At 31.6% G+C, this 22,588-nt stretch overlaps 14 non-coding genes across 14 annotated transcripts; all 14 read right to left on the bottom strand.

The window, feature by feature from the left end:
- Positions 1–33: 33 nt before the first annotated feature.
- Positions 34–106, bottom strand: TRNAL-CAA (transfer RNA leucine (anticodon CAA)). Its single transcript has one exon. It is a non-coding gene; the product is annotated as a tRNA-Leu (tRNA).
- A 1,864-nt stretch (positions 107–1,970) lies between these two features.
- On the bottom strand, positions 1,971–2,043 carry TRNAF-GAA (transfer RNA phenylalanine (anticodon GAA)). Its single transcript has one exon. It is a non-coding gene; the product is annotated as a tRNA-Phe (tRNA).
- Positions 2,044–3,909: 1,866 nt separating this feature from the next.
- TRNAF-GAA (transfer RNA phenylalanine (anticodon GAA)) lies at positions 3,910–3,982 on the bottom strand. The gene has a single exon. It is a non-coding gene; the product is annotated as a tRNA-Phe (tRNA).
- Positions 3,983–4,878: 896 nt separating this feature from the next.
- On the bottom strand, positions 4,879–4,951 carry TRNAF-GAA (transfer RNA phenylalanine (anticodon GAA)). Its single transcript has one exon. It is a non-coding gene; the product is annotated as a tRNA-Phe (tRNA).
- A 1,377-nt stretch (positions 4,952–6,328) lies between these two features.
- TRNAL-CAA (transfer RNA leucine (anticodon CAA)) lies at positions 6,329–6,401 on the bottom strand. The gene has a single exon. It is a non-coding gene; the product is annotated as a tRNA-Leu (tRNA).
- Positions 6,402–9,217: 2,816 nt separating this feature from the next.
- TRNAF-GAA (transfer RNA phenylalanine (anticodon GAA)) lies at positions 9,218–9,290 on the bottom strand. Its single transcript has one exon. It is a non-coding gene; the product is annotated as a tRNA-Phe (tRNA).
- An 896-nt stretch (positions 9,291–10,186) lies between these two features.
- Positions 10,187–10,259, bottom strand: TRNAF-GAA (transfer RNA phenylalanine (anticodon GAA)). The gene has a single exon. It is a non-coding gene; the product is annotated as a tRNA-Phe (tRNA).
- A 904-nt stretch (positions 10,260–11,163) lies between these two features.
- TRNAL-CAA (transfer RNA leucine (anticodon CAA)) lies at positions 11,164–11,236 on the bottom strand. Its single transcript has one exon. It is a non-coding gene; the product is annotated as a tRNA-Leu (tRNA).
- Positions 11,237–12,619: 1,383 nt separating this feature from the next.
- On the bottom strand, positions 12,620–12,692 carry TRNAF-GAA (transfer RNA phenylalanine (anticodon GAA)). Its single transcript has one exon. It is a non-coding gene; the product is annotated as a tRNA-Phe (tRNA).
- An 881-nt stretch (positions 12,693–13,573) lies between these two features.
- TRNAF-GAA (transfer RNA phenylalanine (anticodon GAA)) lies at positions 13,574–13,646 on the bottom strand. The gene has a single exon. It is a non-coding gene; the product is annotated as a tRNA-Phe (tRNA).
- Positions 13,647–14,541: 895 nt separating this feature from the next.
- On the bottom strand, positions 14,542–14,614 carry TRNAF-GAA (transfer RNA phenylalanine (anticodon GAA)). The gene has a single exon. It is a non-coding gene; the product is annotated as a tRNA-Phe (tRNA).
- A 1,870-nt stretch (positions 14,615–16,484) lies between these two features.
- TRNAF-GAA (transfer RNA phenylalanine (anticodon GAA)) lies at positions 16,485–16,557 on the bottom strand. The gene has a single exon. It is a non-coding gene; the product is annotated as a tRNA-Phe (tRNA).
- Positions 16,558–19,367: 2,810 nt separating this feature from the next.
- TRNAF-GAA (transfer RNA phenylalanine (anticodon GAA)) lies at positions 19,368–19,440 on the bottom strand. Its single transcript has one exon. It is a non-coding gene; the product is annotated as a tRNA-Phe (tRNA).
- Positions 19,441–19,866: 426 nt separating this feature from the next.
- On the bottom strand, positions 19,867–19,939 carry TRNAF-GAA (transfer RNA phenylalanine (anticodon GAA)). Its single transcript has one exon. It is a non-coding gene; the product is annotated as a tRNA-Phe (tRNA).
- Between the last annotated feature and the right edge of the window lie 2,649 nt (positions 19,940–22,588).

Raw genomic sequence — 22,588 nt, 5'->3', positions numbered from 1 at the left:
TACTCAAGGAAAAAAGAAAAAAGCACTCAACCATGCCGAAACCCGGGATCGAACCAGGGACCTTTAGATCTTGAGTCTAACGTTCTCCCAAATGAGCTATTTCGGCAAGGTCGGTGTAAGGCAAATGTCACTAAGACCTCAACTGAGCTATGTTTGCATGGTTACACAAGGTTAAGTATCAATATTTTTCTGTCATCATGATTGCATGAAATGAAAAGAAAATATGTATATTATACTGTATAACCCTTAATTATACATTTAAGTAAAAGTTTTAACAAATTGTGGTCAGGAAGCATTGTTAGATTACTTAAAATTTTCATAATAGAGTAGCATGACGGACAACATGAAAACAATATTTAAGCTGTATTTATGCACAGTGTTGTTAAATAAACATTCTCATCATTTAGAAGTTACTACTGAATACTCAACAATGTTAAGAAACGATGTTGTTTACATATGAAATACTTAAATACTGATAACTACTCAAGGAAATAAGAAAAAAGGTACTCAAACATGTTGAAACCCGGGACCTTTAGATCTTCAGTCTAACGCTCTCCCAACTGAGCTATTTCAGCAAAGTCTGTGTATGGCAAAAGTCACTAAGACCTCAACTGAGCAATGTTTGCATGGTTACACAAGGTTTAGTATTAATATTTTTCTGTCATCATGATTGCATGAAATGAAAAGAAAATATGTGTTTTATACTGTAAATATATCCATTACAAACCATTAATCATACATTTAAGTTAAATTTTTAGCAAATTGTGGTCAGGAAGCATTGTTAGATTACTTCAAATTTTCATAATAGTTAGAGTAGCATGACTTACAACATGAAAACAATATTTAAGCTGTATTTTATGCACCGTGTTGTTAATTAAACATTCTCATCATTTAGAAGTTACTACTGAATACTCAACTATGTTAAAAAATGATGTTGTTTAAATTTGAAATAATTAAATTCTGATCACTACTCAAGGAAAAAAGAAAAAATGCACTCTAACATGCTGAAACTCGGGATCGAACCAGGGACCTTTAGAGCTTCAGTCTAACGCTCTCCCAACTGAGCTATTTTGGCAAGGTCGGTGTATTGCAAAAGTCACTAAGACCTCAACTGAGCTATTTTTGCATGGTTACACAAGGTTAAGTATCAATATTTTTCTGACATCATTGTTCAATGAAATGAAGAGAAAAGATGTGTTTTATACTGTAAATATATAAATTACAAACCCTTAATCATACATTTAAGTAAAAGTTTTATCAAATTGTGGTCAGGAAGCTTCAAATTTTCATAATAGAGTAGCATGACGGACAACATGAAAACAATATTTAAGCTGTATTTATGCACAGTGTTATTAAATAAACATTCTCATCATTTAGAAGATACTACTGAATACTCAACTATGTTAAGAAATGATGTTGTTTACATTTGAAATAATTAAATACTGATAACTACTCAAGGAAAAAAGAAAAAAGTACTCAAACATGCTGAGACCCGGGTCCTTTAGAGCTTCAGTCTAATGCTCTCCCAAATGAGCTATTTCGGCAAAGTCTGTGTATGGCAAAAGTCACTAAGACCTCAACTGAGCTATGTTTGCATGCTTACACAAGGTTTAGTATCAATATTTTTCTGTCATCATGATTGCATGAAATGAAAAGAAAATAGGTGTTTTATACTGTAAATATATCTATTACAAACCCTTAATCATACATTTAAGTAAAAGTTTTAACAAATTGTTGTCAGGAAGCATTGTTAGATTACTTCAAATTTTCCTAATAGTTAGAGTAGCATGACTTACAACATGAAAACAATATTTAAGCTGTATTTATGCACCATGCTGTTAAATAAACATTCTCGTCATTTAGAAGTTACTACTGAATACACAAAAATGTTAAGAAATGATGTTGTTTAAATATAAAATAATTAAATTCAGATCACTACTCACGGAAAAAAGAAAAAATGCACGCAAACATGCCGAAACCCGGGATCGAACCAGGGACCTTTAGATCTTCAGTCTAACGCTCTCCCAACTGAGCTATTTCGGCAAGGTCGGTGTATGGCAAAAGTCACTAAGACCTCAACTGAGCTATTTTTGCATGGTTACACAAGGTTAAGTATCAATATTTTTCTGACATCATGGTTGCATGAAATGAAGAGAAAAGATGTGTTTTATACTGTAAATATATAAATTACAAACCCTTAATCATACGTTTAAGTAAAAGTTTTATCAATTTGTGGTCAGGAAGCATTGATAGATTACTTAAAATTTTCATTATAGAGTAGCATGACGGACAACATGAAAACAATATTTAAGCTGTATTTATGCACTGTGTTATTAAATAAACATTCTCATCATTTAGAAGATACTACTGAATACTCAACCATGTAAAGAAATGATGTTGTTTAAATTTGAAATAATTAAATTCTGATCACTACTCAAGGGAAAAAGAAAAAAGCACTCAAACATGCCGAAACCCGGGATCGAACCACGGACATTTAGATCTTCAGTCTAACGCTCTCCCAAATGAGCTATTTCGGCAAGGTCGGTGTTTGGCAAAAGTCACTAAGACCTCAACTAAGCTATGTTTGCATCGTTACACAAGGTTAAGTATCAATATTTTTCTGACATCATGGTTGCATGAAATGAAGAGAAAAGATGTGTTTTATACTGTAAATATATAAATTACAAACCCTTAATCATACGTTTAAGTAAAAGTTTTATCAATTTGTGGTCAGGAAGCATTGATAGATTACTTAAAATTTTTATTATAGAGTAGCATGACGGACAACATGAAAACAATATTTAAGCTGTATTTATGCACTGTGTTATTAAATAAACATTCTCATTTAGAAGATACTACTGAATACTCAACTATGTTAAGAAATGATGTTGTTTACATTTGAAATAATTAAATACTGATAAGTACTCAAGGAAAAAAGAAAAAATGTACTCAAACATGCTGAGACCCGGGACCTTTAGATCTTCAGTCTAATGCTCTCCCAACTGAGCTATTTCGGCAAAGTCTGTGTATGGCAAAAGTCACTAAGACCTCAACTGAGCTATGTTTGCATGCTTACACAAGGTTTAGTATCAAAATTTTTCTGTCATCATGATTGCATGAAATGAAGAGAAAAGATGTGTTTTATACTGTAAATTTATAAATTACAAACCATTAATCGTACATTTAAGTAAATGTTTTAACAAATTGTGGTCTGGAAGCAGTTTGTTTACTTCAAATTTTCATAATAGAATAGCATGACGGACAACATGAAAACAATATTTAAGCTGTATTTATGCACCGTGTTGTTAAATAAACATTCTCATAATTTAGAAGTTTCTACTGAAGAAACGATGTTGTTTACATTTTAAATACTTAAAAACTGATAACTACTCAAGGAAATAAGAAAAAAGGTACTCAAACATGCTGAAACCCGGGACCTTTAGATCTTCAGTCTAACACTCTCCCAACTGAGTTATTTTGGCAAAGTCTGTGTATGGCAAAAAGTCACTAAGACCTAAACTGAGCTATGTTTGCATGCTTACAAAAGGTTTAGTATCAATATTTTTCTGTCATCATGATTGCATGAAATGAAAAGAAAATTTGTGCTTTATACTGTAAATATATCCATTACAAACAATTAATCATACATTTAAGTAAAATTTGTAACAAATTGTGGTCAGGAAGCATTGTTAGATTACTTCAAGTTTTCATAATGGTTAGAGTAGCATGACTTACAACATGAAAACAATATTTAAGCTGTATTTATTCACCATGTTGTTAAATAAACATTCTCATCATTTAGAAGTTACTACTGAATACTCAACTATGTTAAGAAATGATGTTGTTTAATTTTGAAATAATTAAATTCTGATCACTACTCAAGGAAAAAAGAAAAAATGCATTCTAACATGCCGAAACCCGGGATCGAACCAGGGACCTTTAGATCTTCAGTCTAACGCTCTCCCAACTGAGCTACTTCGGCAAGGTCGGTGTATGGCAAAAGTCACTAAGACCTCAACTGAGCTATTTTTCCATGGATACACAAGGTTAAGTATCAATATTTTTCTGACATCATGGTTCCATGAAATGAAGAGAAAAGATGTGTTTTATACTGTAAATATATAAATTACAAACCCTTAATCGTACATTAAAGTAAAAGTTTTATCAAATTGTGGTCAGGAAGCTTCAAATTTTCATAATAGAGTAGCATGACGGACAACATGAAAACAATATTTAAGCTGTATTTATGCACCGTGTTGTTAAATAAACATTCTCATCATTTAGAAGATACTACTGAATACTCAACTATGTTAAGAAATGATGTTGTTTACATTTGAAATAATTCAATACTGATAACTACTCAAGGAAAAAAGAAAAAATGTACTCAAACATGCTGAGACCCGGGTCCTTTAGAGCTTCAGTCTAATGCTCTCCCAACTGAGCTATTTCGGCAAAGTCTGTGTATGGCAAAAGTCACTAAGACCTCAACTGAGCTATGTTTGCATGCTTACACAAGGTTTAGTATCAATATTTTTCTGTCATCATGATTGCATGAAATGAAAAGAAAATAGGTGTTTTATACTGTAAATATATCTATTACAAACCCTTAATCATACATTTAAGTAAAAGTTTTAACAAATTGTGGTCAGGAAGCATTGTTAGATTACTTCAAATTTTCCTAATAGTTAGAGTAGCATGACTTACAACATGAAAACAATATTTAAGCTGTATTTATGCACCATGCTGTTAAATAAACATTCTCGTCATTTAGAAGTTACTACTGAATACTCAAAAATGTTAAGAAATGATGTTGTTTAAATATAAAATAATTAAATTCTGATCACTACTCACGGAAAAAAGAAAAAATGCACGCAAACATGCCGAAACCCGGGATCGAACCAGGGACCTTTAGATCTTCAGTCTAACGCTCTCCCAACTGAGCTATTTCGGCAAGGTCGGTGTATGGCAAATGTCACTAAGACCTCAACTGAGCTATTTTTGAATGGTTACACAAGGTTAAGTATCAATATTTTTCTGACATCATGGTTGCATGAAATGAAGAGAAAAGATGTGTTTTATACTTTAAATATATAAATTACAAACCCTTAATCATACGTTTAAGTAAAAGTTTTATCAATTTGTTGTCAGGAAGCACTGATAGATTATTTAAAATTTTCATAATAGAGTAGCATGACGGACAACATGAAAACAATATTTAAGCTGTATTTATTCACTGTGTTATTAAATAAACATTCTCATCATTTAGAAGATACTACTGAATACTCAACTATGTTAAGAAATGATGTTGTTTACATTTGAAATAATTAAATACTGATAACTACTCAAGGAAAAAAGAAAAAATGTACTCAAACATGCTGAGACCCGGGACCTTTAGATCTTCAGTCTAATGCTCTCCCAACTGAGCTATTTCGGCAAAGTCTGTGTATGGCAAAAGTCACTAAGACCTCAACTGAGCTATGTTTGCATGCTTACACAAGGTTTGGTACCAATATTTTTTTGTCATCATGATTGCATGAAATGAAAAGAAAATATGTGTTTTATACTGTATAACCCTTAATTATATATTTAAGTAAAATTTTTAACAAATTGTGGTCAGGAAGCATTGTTAGATTACTTCAAATTTTCATAATGGTTAGAGTAGCATGACTTACAACATGAAAACAATATTTAAGCTGTATTTATGCACCATGTTGTTAAATAAACATTCTCATCATTTAGAACTTACTATTGAATACTCAACTCTGTTAAGAAATTACGTTTTTTAAATTTGAAATAATTAAATACTGATAACTTCTCAAGGAAAAAAGAAAAAACGTACTCAAACATGCCGAAACCCAGAACCTTTAGATCTTCAGTCTAACGCTCTCCCAACTGAGCTATTTCGGCAAAGTCTGTGTATGGCGAAAGTCACTAAGACCTCAACTGAGCTATGTTTGCATGGTTACACAAGGTTAAGTATCAATATTTTTCTGTCATCATGATTGCATGAAATGAAGAGAAAAGATGTGTTTTATACTGTAAATATATAAATTACAAACCCTTAAACGTACATTTAAGTAAAAGTTTTATCAAATTGTGGTCAGGAAGCATTGTTAGATTACTTCAAATTTTCATAATAGAGTAGCATGACGGACAACATGAAAACAATATTTAAGCTATATTTATGCACCGTGTTGTTAAATAAACATTCTCATCATTTAGAAGTTACTACTGAATAATCAACTATGTTAAATAATGATGTTGTTTAAATTTGAAATAATTAAATTCTGATCACTACTCAAGGAAAAAAGAAAAAAGCACTCAACCATGCCGAAACCCGGGATCGAACCAGGGACCTTTAGATCTTGAGTCTAACGTTCTCCCAAATGAGCTATTTCGGCAAGGTCGGTGTAAGGCAAAAGTCACTAAGACCTCAACTGAGCTATGTTTGCATGGTTACACAAGGTTAAGTATCAATATTTTTCTGTCATCATGATTGCATGAAATGCAGAGAAAAGATGTGTTTTATAATGTAAATATATAAATTACAAACCCTTAATCGTACATTTAAGTAAAAGTTTTAACAAATTGTGGTAAGGAAGCAGTTAGTTTACTTCAAATTTTCATAATAGAGTAGCTTGATGGACAACATGAAAACAATATTTAAGCTGTATTTATGCACCGTGTTGTTAAATAAACATTCTCATCATTTAGAAGTTACTACTGAATACTCAACTATTTTAAGAAATGATGTTGTTTACATTTGAAATACTTAAAAACTGATAACTGCTCAAGGAAAGAAGAAAAAAGGTACTGAAACATGCTGAAACCCGGGACCTTTAGATCTTCAGTCTAACGCTCTCCCAACTGAGCTATTTCGGCAAAGTCTATGTATGGCAAAAGTCACTAACACCTCAACTGAGCTATGTTTGCATGGTTACACAAGGTTTAGTATCAATATTTTTCTGTCATCATGATTGCATGAAATGAAAAGAAAATATGTATATTATACTGTATAACCCTTAATTATACATTTAAGTAAAAGTTTTAACAAATTGTGGTCAGGAAGCATTGTTAGATTACTTAAAATTTTCATAATAGAGTAGCATGACGGACAACATGAAAACAATATTTAAGCTTTATTTATGCACAGTGTTGTTAAATAAACATTCTCATCATTTAGAAGTTACTACTGAATACTCAACAATGTTAAGAAACGATGTTGTTTACATATGAAATACTTAAATACTGATAACTACTCAAGGAAATAAGAAAAAAGGTACTCAAACATGTTGAAACCCGGGACCTTTAGATCTTCAGTCTAACGCTCTCCCAACTGAGCTATTTCAGCAAAGTCTGTGTATGGCAAAAGTCACTAAGACCTCAACTGAGCAATGTTTGCATGGTTACACAAGGTTTAGTATTAATATTTTTCTGTCATCATGATTGCATGAAATGAAAAGAAAATATGTGTTTTATACTGTAAATATATCCATTACAAACCATTAATCATACATTTAAGTTAAAGTTTTATCAAATTGTGGTCAGGAAGCATTGTTAGATTACTTCAAATTTTCATAATGGTTAGAGTAGCATGACTTACAACATGAAAACAATATTTAAGCTGTATTTTATGCACCGTGTTGTTAATTAAACATTCTCATCATTTAGAAGTTACTACTGAATACTCAACTATGTTAAAAAATGATGTTGTTTAAATTTGAAATAATTAAATTCTGATCACTACTCAAGGAAAAAAGAAAAAATGCACTCTAACATGCTGAAACTCGGGATCGAACCAGGGACCTTTAGAGCTTCAGTCTAACGCTCTCCCAACTGAGCTATTTTGGCAAGGTCGGTGTATTGCAAAAGTCACTAAGACCTCAACTGAGCTATTTTTGCATGGTTACACAAGGTTAAGTATCAATATTTTTCTGACATCATGGTTCAATGAAATGAAGAGAAAAGATGTGTTTTATACTGTAAATATATAAATTACAAACCCTTAATCATACATTTAAGTAAAAGTTTTATCAAATTGTGGTCAGGAAGCTTCAAATTTTCATAATAGAGTAGCATGACGGACAACATGAAAACAATATTTAAGCTGTATTTATGCACAGTGTTATTAAATAAACATTCTCATCATTTAGAAGATACTACTGAATACTCAACTATGTTAAGAAATGATGTTGTTTACATTTGAAATAATTAAATACTGATAACTACTCAAGGAAAAAAGAAAAAAGTACTCAAACATGCTGAGACCCGGGTCCTTTAGAGCTTCAGTCTAATGCTCTCCCAACTGAGCTATTTCGGCAAAGTCTGTGTATGGCAAAAGTCACTAAGACCTCAACTGAGCTATGTTTGCATGCTAACACAAGGTTTAGTATCAATATTTTTCTGTCATCATGATTGCATGAAATGAAAAGAAAATATGTGTATTATACTGTATAACCCTTAATTATACATTTAAGTAAAAGTTTTAACAAATTGTGGTCAGGAAGCATTGTTAGATTACTTCAAATTTTCATAATAGTTAGAGTAGTATGAGGTACAACATGAAAAAAATATTTAAGCTGTATTTATGCACCGTGATGTTAATTAAACATTCTCATCATTTAGAAGTTACTACTGAATACTCAACTATGTTAAGAAATGATGTTGTTTAAATTTGAAATAATTAAATACTGATAACTACTCAAGGAAATAAGAAAAAGTACTCAAACATGTTGAAACCCGGGACCTTTAGATCTTCAGTCTAATGCTCTCCCAACTGAGCTATTTCAGCAAAGTCTGTGTATGGCAAAAGTCACTAAGACCTCAACTGAGCTATGTTTGCATTGTTACACAAGGTTTAGTATTAATATTTTTCTGTCATCATGATTGCATGAAATGAAAAGAAAATTTGTGTTTTATACTGTAAATATATCCATTACAAACAATTAATCATACATTTAAGTAAAAGTTTTAACAAATTGTGGTCAGGAAGCATTGTTAGATTACTTCAAGTTTTCATAATGGTTAGAGTAGCATGACTTACAACATGAAAACAATACTTAAGCTGTATTTATGCACCATGTTGTTAAATAAACATTCTCATCATTTAGAAGTTACTACTGAATACTCAACTATGTTAAGAAATGATGTTGTTTAAATTTGAAATAATTAAATTCTGATCACTACTCAAGGAAAAAAGAATAAATGCACTCTAACATGCCGAAACCCTGGATCGAACCAGGGACCTTTAGATCTTCAGTCTAACGCTCTCCCAACTGAGCTATTTCGGCAAGGTCGGTGTATGGCAAAAGTCACTAAGACCTCAACTGAGCTATTTTTGCATGGTTACACAAGGTTAAGTATCAATATTTTTCTGACATCATGGTTCCATGAAATGAAGAGAAAAGATGTGTTTTATACTGTAAATATATAAATTACAAAACCTTAATCGTACATTTAAGTAAAAGTTTTATCAAGTTGTGGTCAGGAAGCTTCAAATTTTCATAATAGAGTAGCATGACGGACAACATGAAAACAATATTTAAGCTGTATTTATGCATCGTGTTATTAAATAAACATTCTGATCATTTAGAAGATAATTCTGAATACTCAAATATGTTAAGAAATGATGTTGTTTACATTTGAAATAATTCAATACTGATAACTACTCAAGGAAAAAAGAAAAAATGTACTCAAACATGCTGAGACCCGGGTCCTTTAGAGCTTCAGTCTAATGCTCTCCCAACTGAGCTATTTCGGCAAAGTCTGTGTATGGCAAAAGTCACTAAGACCTCAACTGAGCTATGTTTGCATGCTTACACAAGGTTTAGTATCAATATTTTTCTGTCATCATGATTGCATGAAATGAAAAGAAAATAGGTGTTTTATACTGTAAATATATCTATTACAAACCCTTAATCATACATTTAAGTAAAAGTTTTAACAAATTGTGGTCAGGAAGCATTGTTAGGTTACTTCAAATTTTCCTAATAGTTAGAGTAGCATGACTTACAACTTGAAAACAATATTTAAGCTGTATTTATGCACCATGCTGTTAAATAAACATTCTCGTCATTTAGAAGTTACTACTGAATACTCAAAAATGTTAAGAAATGATGTTGTTTAAATATAAAATAATTAAATTCTGATCACTACTCACGGAAAAAAGAAAAAATGCACGCAAACATGCCGAAACCCGGGATCGAACCAGGGACCTTTAGATATTCAGTCTAACGCTCTCCCAACTGAGCTATTTCGGCAAGGTCGGTGTATGGCAAATGTCACTAAGACCTCAACTGAGCTATTTTTGAATGGTTACACAAGGTTAAGTATCAATATTTTTCTGACATCATGGTTGCATGAAATGAAGAGAAAAGATGTGTTTTATACTTTAAATATATAAATTACAAACCCTTAATCATACGTTTAAGTAAAAGTTTTATCAATTTGTGGTCAGGAAGCACTGATAGATTACTTAAAATTTTCATAATAGAGTAGCATGACGGACAACATGAAAACAATATATAAGCTGTTTTTATGCACCATGTTGTTAAATAAACATTCTCATCATTTAGAAGTTACTACTGAATACTCAACTCTGTTAAGAAATTACGTTTTTTAAATTTGAAATAATTAAATACTGATAACTTCTCAAGGAAAAAAGAAAAAACGTACTCAAACATGCCGAAACCCAGAACCTTTAGATCTTCAGTATAACGCTCTCCCAACTGAGCTATTTCGGCAAAGTCTGTGTATGGCGAAAGTCACTAAGACCTCAACTGAGCTATGTTTGCATGGTTACACAAGGTTAAGTATCAATATTTTTCTGTCATCATGATTGCATGAAATGAAGAGAAAAGATGTGTTTTATACTGTAAATATATAAATTACAAACCCTTAAACGTACATTTAAGTAAAAGTTTTATCAAATTGTGGTCAGGAAGCATTGTTAGATTACTTCAAATTTTCATAATAGAGTAGCATGACGGACAACATGAAAACAATATTTAAGCTGTATTTATGCACCGTGTTGTTAAATAAACATTCTCATCATTTAGAAGTTACTACTGAATAATCAACTATGTTAAGAAATGATGTTGTTTAAATTTGAAATAATTAAATTCTGATCACTACTCAAGGAAAAAAGAAAAAAGCACTCAACCATGCCGAAACCCGGGATCGAACCAGGGACCTTTAGATCTTGAGTCTAACGTTCTCCCAAATGAGCTATTTCGGCAAGGTCGGTGTAAGGCAAAAGTCACTAAGACCTCAACTGAGCTATGTTTGCATGGTTACACAAGGTTAAGTATCAATATTTTTCTGTCATCATGAGTGCATGAAATGAAAAGAAAATATGTATATTATACTGTATAACCCTTAATTATACATTTAAGTAAAAGTTTTAACAAATTGTGGTCAGGAAGCATTGTTAGATTACTTAAAATTTTCATAATAGAGTAGCATGACGGACAACATGAAAACAATATTTAAGCTGTATTTATGCACAGTGTTGTTAAATAAACATTTTCATCATTTAGAAGTTACTACTGAATACTCAACAATGTTAAGAAACGATGTTGTTTACATATGAAATACTTAAATACTGATAACTACTCAAGGAAATAAGAAAAAAGGTACTCAAACATGTTGAAACCCGGGACCTTTAGATCTTCAGTCTAACGCTCTCCCAACTGAGCTATTTCAGCAAAGTCTGTGTATGGCAAAAGTCACTAAGACCTCAACTGAGCAATGTTTGCATGGTTACACAAGGTTTAGTATTAATATTTTTCTGTCATCATGATTGCATGAAATGAAAAGAAAATATGTGTTTTATACTGTAAATATATCCATTACAAACCATTAATCATACATTTAAGTTAAATTTTTAGCAAATTGTGGTCAGGAAGCATTGTTAGATTACTTCAAATTTTCATAATAGTTAGAGTAGCATGACTTACAACATGAAAACAATATTTAAGCTGTATTTTATGCACCGTGTTGTTAATTAAACATTCTCATCATTTAGAAGTTACTACTGAATACTCAACTATGTTAAAAAATGATGTTGTTTAAATTTGAAATAATTAAATTCTGATCACTACTCAAGGAAAAAAGAAAAAATGCACTCTAACATGCTGAGACCCGGGTCCTTTAGAGCTTCAGTCTAATGCTCTCCCAAATGAGCTATTTCGGCAAAGTCTGTGTATGGCAAAAGTCACTAAGACCTCAACTGAGCTATGTTTGCATGCTTACACAAGGTTTAGTATCAATATTTTTCTGTCATCATGATTGCATGAAATGAAAAGAAAATAGGTGTTTTATACTGTAAATATATCTATTACAAACCCTTAATCATACATTTAAGTAAAAGTTTTAACAAATTGTTGTCAGGAAGCATTGTTAGATTACTTCAAATTTTCCTAATAGTTAGAATAGCATGACTTACAACATGAAAACAATATTTAAGCTGTATTTATGCACCATGCTGTTAAATAAACATTCTCGTCATTTAGAAGTTACTACTGAATACACAAAAATGTTAAGAAATGATGTTGTTTAAATATAAAATAATTAAATTCAGATCACTACTCACGGAAAAAAGAAAAAATGCACGCAAATATGCCGAAACCCGGGATCGAACCAGGGACCTTTAGATCTTCAGTCTAACGCTCTCCCAACTGAGCTATTTCGGCAAGGTCGGTGTATGGCAAAAGTCACTAAGACCTCAACTGAGCTATTTTTGCATGGTTACACAAGGTTAAGTATCAATATTTTTCTGACATCATGGTTCCATGAAATGAAGAGAAAAGATGTGTTTTATACTGTAAATATATAAATTACAAACCCTTAATCGTACATTAAAGTAAAAGTTTTATCAAATTGTGGTCAGGAAGCTTCAAATTTTCATAATAGAGTAGCATGACGGACAACATGAAAACAATATTTAAGCTGTATTTATGCACCGTGTTGTTAAATAAACATTCTCATAATTTAGAAGTTTCTACTGAAGAAACGATGTTGTTTACATTTTAAATACTTAAAAACTGATAACTACTCAAGGAAATAAGAAAAAAGGTACTCAAACATGCTGAAACCCGGGACCTTTAGATCTTCAGTCTAACACTCTCCCAACTGAGTTATTTTGGCAAAGTCTGTGTATGGCAAAAAGTCACTAAGACCTAAACTGAGCTATGTTTGCATGCTTACAAAAGGTTTAGTATCAATATTTTTCTGTCATCATGATTGCATGAAATGAAAAGAAAATTTGTGCTTTATACTGTAAATATATCCATTACAAACAATTAATCATACATTTAAGTAAAATTTGTAACAAATTGTGGTCAGGAAGCATTGTTAGATTACTTCAAGTTTTCATAATGGTTAGAGTAGCATGACTTACAACATGAAAACAATATTTAAGCTGTATTTATTCACCATGTTGTTAAATAAACATTCTCATCATTTAGAAGTTACTACTGAATACTCAACTATGTTAAGAAATGATGTTGTTTAATTTTGAAATAATTAAATTCTGATCACTACTCAAGGAAAAAAGAAAAAATGCATTCTAACATGCCGAAACCCGGGATCGAACCAGGGACCTTTAGATCTTCAGTCTAACGCTCTCCCAACTGAGCTACTTCGGCAAGGTCGGTGTATGGCAAAAGTCACTAAGACCTCAACTGAGCTATTTTTCCATGGATACACAAGGTTAAGTATCAATATTTTTCTGACATCATGGTTCCATGAAATGAAGAGAAAAGATGTGTTTTATACTGTAAATATATAAATTACAAACCCTTAATCGTACATTAAAGTAAAAGTTTTATCAAATTGTGGTCAGGAAGCTTCAAATTTTCATAATAGAGTAGCATGACGGACAACATGAAAACAATATTTAAGCTGTATTTATGCACCGTGTTGTTAAATAAACATTCTCATCATTTAGAAGATACTACTGAATACTCAACTATGTTAAGAAATGATGTTGTTTACATTTGAAATAATTAAATACTGATAACTACTCAAGGAAAAAAGAAAAAATGTACTCAAACATGCTGAGACCAGTGACCTATAGATCTTCAGTTTAATGCTCTCCCAACTGAGCTATTTCGGTAAAGTCTGTGTATGGCAAATGTCACTAAGACCTCAACTGAGCTATGTTTGCATGCTTACAGAAGGTTTTGTGTCAATATTTTTCCGTCATCATGATTGCATGAAATGAAAGAAAATATGTGTTTTATACTGTAAATATATCCATTACAAACCCTTAATCATACATTTAAGTAAAAGTTTTAACAAATTGTGGTAAGGAAGCATTGTTAGATTACTTCAAATTTTCATAATAGTTAGAGTAGCATGACTTACAACATGAAAACAATATTTAAGCTGTATTTATGCACCGTGTTGTTAATTAAACATTCTCATCATTTAGAAGTTACTACTGAATACTCAACTATGTTAAGAAATGATGTTGTTTAAAGTTGAAATAATTAAATTCTGATCACTACTCAACGAAAAAAGAAAAAATGCACTGAAACATGCCGAAACCCGGGATCGAACCAGGGACCTTTAGATCTTCAGTCTAACGCTCTCCCAACTGAGCTATTTTGGCAAAGTCTGTGTATGGCAAAAGTCACTAAGACCTCAACTGAGCTATTTTTCCATGGATACACAAGGTTAAGTATCAATATTTTTCTGACATCATGGTTCCATGAAATGAAGAGAAAAGATGTGTTTTATACTGTAAATATATAAATTACAAACCCTTAATCGTACATTAAAGTAAAAGTTTTATCAAATTGTGGTCAGGAAGCAGTTAGTTTACTTCAAATTTTCATAATAGAGTAGCATGATGGACAACATGAAAACAATGTTTAAGCTGTATTTAGGCACCGTGTTGTTAAATAAACATTCTCATCATTTAGAAGTTACTACTGAATACTCAACTATGTTAAGAAACAATGTTGTTTACATTTGAAATACTTAAAAACTGATAACTGCTCAAGGAAAGAAGAAAAAAGTTACTGTAACATGCTGAAACCAGGGACCTTTAGATCTTCAGTCTAACGCTCTCCCAACTGAGCTATTTTGGCAAAGTCTGTGTATGGCAAAAGTCACTAAGACCTCAACTGAGCTATGTTTGCATGGTTACACAAGGTTTAGTATCAATATTTTTCTTCCATCAGGATTGCATGAAATGAAAAGAAAATATGTGTTTTATACTGTATAACCCTTAATTATACATTTATGTAAAAGTTTTAACAAATTGTGGTCATTAAGCATTGTTAGATTACTTCAAATTTTCATAATAGAGTAGCATGACGGACAACATGAAAACAATATTTAAGCTGTTTTTTTGCACCATGTTGTTAAATAAACATTCTCATCATTTAGGAGATACTACTGAATACTCAACTATGTTAAGAAATGATGTTGTTTATATTTGAAATAATTAAATACTGATCACTACTCAAGGGAAAAAGAAAAAAGAACTCAAACACGCCGAAACCCGGGATCGAACCACGGACATTTAGATCTTCAGTATAACGCTCTCCCAAATGAGCTATTTCGGCAAGGTCGGTGTTTGGCAAAAGTCACTAAGACCTCAACTGAGCTATGTTTGCATGCTTACACAAGGTTTAGTATCAATATTTTTCTGTCATCATGATTGCATGAAATGAAAAGAAATTATGTGTTTTATGCTGTAAATATATCCATTACAAACCCTTAATCATACATTTAAGTAAAAGTTTTAACAAATTGTGGTCAGGAAGCATTGTTAGATTACTTCAAATTTTCATAATAGAGTAGCATGATGGACAACATGAAAACAATATTTAAGCTGTATTTATGCACCGTGTTGTTAAATAAACATTCTCATCATTTAGAAGTTACTACTGAATACTCAACTATGTAAAGAAATGATGTTGTTTAAATTTGAAATAATTAAATTCTGATCACTACTCAAGGAAAAAAGAAAAAATGTACTCAAACATGCTGAATCCCGGGTCCTTTAGAGCTTCAATCTAATGCTCTCCCAACTGAGCTATTTCGGCAAAGTCTGTGTATGGCAAAAGTCACTAAGACCTCAACTGAGCTATGTTTGCATGCTTACACAAGGTTTAGTATCAATATTTTTCTGTCATCATGATTGCATGAAATGAAAAGAAAATAGGTGTTTTATACTGTAAATATATCTATTACAAACCCTTAATCATACATTTAAGTAAAAGTTTTAACAAATTGTTGTCAGGAAGCATTGTTAGATTACTTCAAATTTTCCTAATAGTTAGAGTAGCATGACTTACAACATGAAAACAATATTTAAGCTGTATTTATGCACCATGCTGTTAAATAAACATTCTCGTCATTTAGAAGTTACTACTGAATACTCAAAAATGTTAAGAAATGATGTTGTTTAAATATAAAATAATTAAATTCTGATCACTACTCACGGAAAAAAGAAAAAATGCACGAAAACATGCCGAAACCCGGGATCGAACCAGGGACCTTTAGATCTTCAGTCTAACGCTCTCCCAACTGAGCTATTTCGGCAAGGTCGGTGTATGGCAAAAGTCACTAAGACCTCAACTGAGCTATTTTTGCATGGTTACACAAGGTTAAGTATCAATATTTTTCTGACATCATGGTTCCATGAAATGAAGAGAAAAGATGTGTTTTATACTGTAAATAGATAAATTACAAACCCTTAATCGTACATTTAAGTAAAAGTTTTATCAAATTGTGGTCAGGAAGCTTCAAATTTTCATAATAGAGTAGCATGACGGACAACATGAAAACAATATTTAAGCTGTATTTATGCACCGTGTTATTAAATAAACATTCTCATCAATTAGAAGATACTACTGAATACTCAACTATGTTAAGAAATGATATTGTTTACATTTGAAATAATTAAATACTGATAACTACTCAAGGAAAAAAGAAAAAATGTACTCAAACATGCTGAGACCCGGGTCCTTTAGAGCTTCAGTCTAATGCTCTCCCAACTGAGCTATTTCGGCAAAGTCTGTGTATGGCAAAAGTCACTAAGACCTCAACTGAGCTATGTTTGCATGCTTACACAAGGTTTAGTATCAATATTTTTCTGTCATCATGATTGCATGAAATGAAAAGAAAATATGTGTATTATACTGTATAACCCTTAATTATACATTTAAGTAAAAGTTTTAACAAATTGTGGTCAGGAAGCATTGTTAGATTACTTCAAATTTTCTTAATAGAGTAGCATGACGGACAACATGAAAACAATATTTAAGCTGTATTTATGCACCGTGTTGTTAAATAAACATTCTCATCATTTAGAAGTTACTACTGAATACTCAACCATGTAAAGAAATGATGTTGTTTAAATTTGAAATAATTAAATTCTGATCACTACTCAAGGGAAAAAGAAAAAAGCACTCAAACATGCCGAAACCCGGGATCGAACCACGGACATTTAGATCTTCAGTCTAACGCTCTCCCAAATGAGCTATTTCGGCAAGGTCGGTGTTTGGCAAAAGTCACTAAGACCTCAACTAAGCTGTGTTTGCATCGTTACACAAGGTTAAGTATCAATATTTTTCTGTCATCATGATTGCATGAAATGAAGAGAAAAGATGTGTTTTATACTGTAAATGTATAAATTACAAACCATTAATCGTACATTTAAGTAAATGTTTTAACAAATTGTGGTCTGGAAGCAGTTTGTTTACTTCAAATTTTCAGAATAGAATAGCATGACGGACAACATGAAAACAATATTTAAGCTATATTTATGCACCGTGTTGTTAAATAAACATTCTCATAATTTAGAAGTTTCTACTGAAGAAACGATGTTGTTTACATTTTAAATACTTAAAAACTGATAACTACTCAAGGAAATAAGAAAAAAGGTACTCAAACATGCTGAAACCCGGGACCTTTAGATCTTCAGTCTAACACTCTCCCAACTGAGTTATTTTGGCAAAGTCTGTGTATGGCAAAAAGTCACTAAGACCTCAACTGAGCTATGTTTGCATGCTTACACAAGGTTTAGTATCAATATTTTTCTGTCATCATGACTGCATGAAATGAAAAGAAAATTTGTGCTTTATACTGTAAATATATCCATTACAAACAATTAATCATACATTTAAGTAAAATTTTTAACAAATTGTGGTCAGGAAGCATTGTTAGATTACTTCAAGTTTTCATAATGGTTAGAGTAGCATGACTTACAACATGAAAACAATATTTAAGCTGTATTTATTCACCATGTTGTTAAATAAACATTCTCATCATTTAGAAGTTACTACTGAATACTCAACTATGTTAAGAAATGATGTTGTTTAAATTTGAAATAATTAAATTCTGATCACTACTCAAGGAAAAAAGAAAAAATGCATTCTAACATGCGGAAACCCGGGATCGAACCAGGGACCTTTAGATCTTCAGTCTAACGCTCTCCCAACTGAGCTACTTCGGCAAGGTCGGTGTATGGCAAAAGTCACTAAGACCTCAACTGAGCTATTTTTGCATGGATACACAAGGTTAAGTATCAATATTTTTCTGACATCATGGTTCCATGAAATGAAGAGAAAAGATGTGTTTTATACTGTAAATATATAAATTACAAACCCTTAATCGTACATTAAAGTAAAAGTTTTATCAAATTGTGGTCAGGAAGCTTCAAATTTTCATAATAGAGTAGCATGATGGACAACATGAAAACAATATTTAAGCTGTATTTATGCACCGTGTTGTTAAATAAACATTCTCATCATTTAGAAGATACTACTGAATACTCAACTATGTTAAGAAATGATGTTGTTTACATTTGAAATAATTAAATACTGAAAACTACTCAAGGAAAAAAGAAAAAAGTACTCAAACATGCTGAGACCCGGGTCCTTTAGAGCTTCAGTCTAATGCTTTCCCAACTGAGCTATTTTGGCAAAGTCTGTGTATGGCAAAAGTCACTAAGACCTCAACTGAGCTATGTTTGCATGCTTACACAAGGTTTAGTATCAATATTTTTCTGTCATCATGATTGCATGAAATGAAAAGAAAATATGTGTTTTATACTGTAAATATATCCATTACAAACCCTGAATCATACATTTAAGTACAAGTTTTAACAAATTGTGGTCAGGAAGCATTGTTAGATTACTTCAAATTTTCATTATAGTCAGAGTAGCATGACTTACAACATGAAAACAATATTTAAGCTGTATTTTTGCACCGTGTTGTTAAATAAACATTCTCGTCATTTAGAAGTTACTACTGAATACTCAACTATGTTAAGAAATGATGTTGATTACATTTGAAATAATTAAATACTGATAACTACTCAAGGAAAAAAGAAAAAATGCACTCTAACATGCCGAAACCCGGGATCGAACCAGGGACCTTTAGATCTTCAGTCTAATGCTCTCCCAACTGAGCTATTTTGGCAAAGTCTGTGTATGGCAAAAGTCACTAAGACCTCAACTGAGCTATGTTTGCATGGTTACACAAGGTTTAGTATCAATATTTTTCTTCCATCAGGATTGCATGAAATGAAAAGAAAATATGTGTTTTATACTGTAAATATATCCATTACAAACCCTTAATCATACATTTAGGTAAAAGTTTTAGCAAATTGTGGTCAGGAAGCATTGTTAGATTACTTCAAATTTTCATAATAGTTAGAGTAGCATGACTTACAACATGAAAACAATATTTAAGCTGTATTTATGCACCGTGTTGTTATTTAATCATTCTCATCATTTAGAAGTTACTACTGAATACTCAACTATGTTAAGAAATGATGTTGATTAAATTTGAAATAATTAAATTCTGATCACTACTCAAGGAAAAAAGAAAAATTGCACTCTAACATGCCGAAACCCGGGATCGAACCAGGGACCTTTAGATCTTCAGTCTAACGCTCTCCCAACTGAGCTATTTCGGCAAGGTCGGTGTATGGCAAAAGTCACTAAGACCTCAACTGAGCTATTTTTGCATGGTTACACAAGGTTAAGTATCAATATTTTTCTGACATCATGGTTCCATGAAATGAAGAGAAAAGATGTGTTTTATACTGTAAATAGATAAATTACAAACCCTTAATCGTACATTTAAGTAAAAGTTTTATCAAATTGTGGTCAGGAAGCTTCAAATTTTCATAATAGAGTAGCATGACGGACAACATGAAAACAATATTTAAGCTGTATTTATGCACCGTGTTATTAAATAAACATTCTCATCAATTAGAAGATACTACTGAATACTCAACTATGTTAAGAAATGATATTGTTTACATTTGAAATAATTAAATACTGATAACTACTCAAGGAAAAAAGTAAAAATGTACTCAAACATGCTGAGACCCGGGTCCTTTAGAGCTTCAGTTTAATGCTCTCCCAACTGAGCTATTTCGGCAAAGTCTGTGTATGGCAAAAGTCACTAAGACCTCAACTGAGCTATGTTTGCATGCTTACACAAGGTTTAGTATCAATATTTTTCTGTCATCATGATTGCATGAAATGAAAAGAAAATATGTGTATTATACTGTATAAACCTTAATTATACATTTAAGTAAAAGTTTTAACAAATTGTGGTCAGGAAGCATTGATAGATTACTTCAAATTTTCATAATGGTTAGAGTAGCATGACTTACAACATGAAAACAATATTTAAGCTGTATTTATGCACCATGTTGTTAAATAAACATTCTCATCATTTAGAACTTACTACTGAATACTCAACTCTCTTAAGAAATTACGTTTTTTAAATTTGAAATAATTAAATACTGATAACTTCTCAAGGAAAAAAGAAAAAACGTACTCAAACATGCTGAAACCAAGAACCTTTAGATCTTCAGTCTAACGCTCTCCCAACTGAGCTATTTCGGCAAAGTCTGTGTATGGCAAAAGTCACTAAGACCTCAACTGAGCTATGTTTGCATGGTTACACAAGGTTAAGTATCACTATTTTTCTGTCATCATGATTGCATGAAATGAAGAGAAAAGATGTGTTTTATATTGTAAATATATAAATTACAAACCCTTAATCGTACATTTAAGTAAAAGTTTTATCAAATTGTGGTCAGGAAGCATTGTTAGATTACTTCAAATTTTCATAATAGAGTAGCATGACGGACAACATGAAAACAATATTTAAGCTGTATTTATGCACCGTGTTGTTAAATAAACATTCTCATCATTTAGAAGTTACTACTGAATACTCAACTATGTTAAGAAATGATGTTGTTTAAATTTGAAATAATTAAATTCTGATCACTACTCAAGGAAAAAAGAAAAAAGCACTCAACCATGCCGAAACCTGGGATTGAACCAAGGACCTTTAGATCTTCAGTCTAACGTTCTCCCAAATGAGCTATTTCAGCAAGGTCGGTGTAAGGCAAAAGTCACTAAGACCTCAACTGAGCTATGTTTGCATGGTTACACAAGGTTAAGTATCAATATTTTTCTGTCATCATGATTGCATGAAATGCAGAGAAAAGATGTGTTTTATAATGTAAATATATAAATTACAAACCCTTAATCGTACATTTAAGTAAAAGTTTTAACAAATTGTGGTAAGGAAGCAGTTAGTTTACTTCAAATTTTCATAATAGAGTAGCTTGATGGACAACATGAAAACAATATTTAAGCTGTATTTATGCACCGTGTTGTTAAATAAACATTCTCATCATTTAGAAGTTACTACTGAATACTCAACTATTTTAAGAAATGATGTTGTTTACATTTGAAATACTTAAAAACTGATAACTGCTCAAGGAAAGAAGAAAAAAGGTACTGAAACATGCTGAAACCCGGGACCTTTAGATCTTCAGTCTAACGCTCTCCCAACTGAGCTATTTCGGCAAAGTCTATGTATGGCAAAAGTCACTAACACCTCAACTGAGCTATGTTTGCATGGTTACACAAGGTTTAGTATCAATATTTTTCTGTCATCATGATTGCATGAAATGAAAAGAAAATATGTATATTATACTGTATAACCCTTAATTATACATTTAAGTAAAAGTTTTAACAAATTGTGGTCAGGAAGCATTGTTAGATTACTTAAAATTTTCATAATAGAGTAGCATGACGGACAACATGAAAACAATATTTAAGCTGTATTTATGCACCGTGTTATTAAATAAACATTCTCATCAATTAGAAGATACTACTGAATACTCAACTATGTTAAGAAATGATATTGTTTACATTTGAAATAATTAAATACTGATAACTACTCACGGAAAAAAGAAAAAATGTACTCAAACATGCTGAGACCCGGGACCTTTAGAGCTTCAGTCTAATGCTCTCCCATCTGAGCTATTTCGGCAAAGTCTGTGTATGGCAAAAGTCACTAAGACCTCAACTGAGCTATGTTTGCATGCTTACACAAGGTTTAGTATCAATATTTTTCTGTCATCATGATTGCATGAAATGAAAAGAAAATATGTGTATTATACTGTATAACCCTTAATTATACATTTAAGTAAAAGTTTTAACAAATTGTGGTCAGGAAGCATTGTTAGATTACTTCAAATTTTCTTAATAGAGTAGCATGACGGACAACATGAAAACAATATTTAAGCTGTATT

This window comes from Taudactylus pleione, unplaced genomic scaffold, assembly GCF_031769625.1.
Source record: "Taudactylus pleione unplaced genomic scaffold, aTauple2 ptg000593l, whole genome shotgun sequence".
In the NCBI taxonomy this organism is placed as follows: domain Eukaryota; kingdom Metazoa; phylum Chordata; class Amphibia; order Anura; family Myobatrachidae; genus Taudactylus; species Taudactylus pleione.
Note: the sequence above shows the minus strand (reverse complement) of the source record. Positions and strands in the feature narration are given on the sequence as shown.